Raw genomic sequence first — 826 nt, forward strand, 5'->3', positions numbered from 1 at the left:
CACTGACTCACTCCGTGACCACGGGGACCCGTGTTCTTTCGCGTACGGCGGTGTTATATAGTCAAATGGTTTTTGCTGTCTCAGCACATCTTGCTTCATTGACCTATATTAATATTTAAATTGCTACGTTGATTTTTACATTAAAAAATATTACAGCGACGACTGTCTACAATATACGACACATTATATAATAAAATTTACACTTCTATAGAGAAATGTGCACTATATGGAGTAAAATTTGTATAACTGTAGCAATGAGGCTTTTAAAATCTCTCCTATTTTCGAATACTCCTCAACCTCGCGTGAATCGGTAGATGGGTTACTTATTAATGTGACTGTTTCAAATTGACTAATTTTTAATGAGCAATATTTTTGTTTTATACCCCCATTTGCTCGTATTACATTCACCAATACTGATGCGATGTTCGTCTTATCCATGTTCCCAAGTTAATGTGGGGAATTTCAACGTAGTGCTTTATTGTATAATGGTATACGTATAGCAAATCTGTGGCTAAATCGTCAGCTATCACACTCATTTTCGTCAACAATAATAGAAAATTCTAATCTCTCCCCTTCCCTCCCACCCTTATAATTACCATTTCGCCTTTCTAAATAATAATAATAATAATAATAATAATATTAATATAACGAATATTATTTTTTTTTAATAATATTATTCATGCACAAGTCTTTACAATCATAATATAAGTATTACGATATGTACAAAATATGCATTTGTATGGTATACATATGCAATATATATTATATATATAAATATTTACGTATATGGAGTAAAATGAATGACACAGTGTCCCGCGAACAGATA

The sequence above is a fragment of the Acyrthosiphon pisum genome, unplaced genomic scaffold (assembly GCF_005508785.2).
Source record: "Acyrthosiphon pisum isolate AL4f unplaced genomic scaffold, pea_aphid_22Mar2018_4r6ur Scaffold_21107;HRSCAF=23048, whole genome shotgun sequence".
Taxonomy (NCBI): domain Eukaryota; kingdom Metazoa; phylum Arthropoda; class Insecta; order Hemiptera; family Aphididae; genus Acyrthosiphon; species Acyrthosiphon pisum.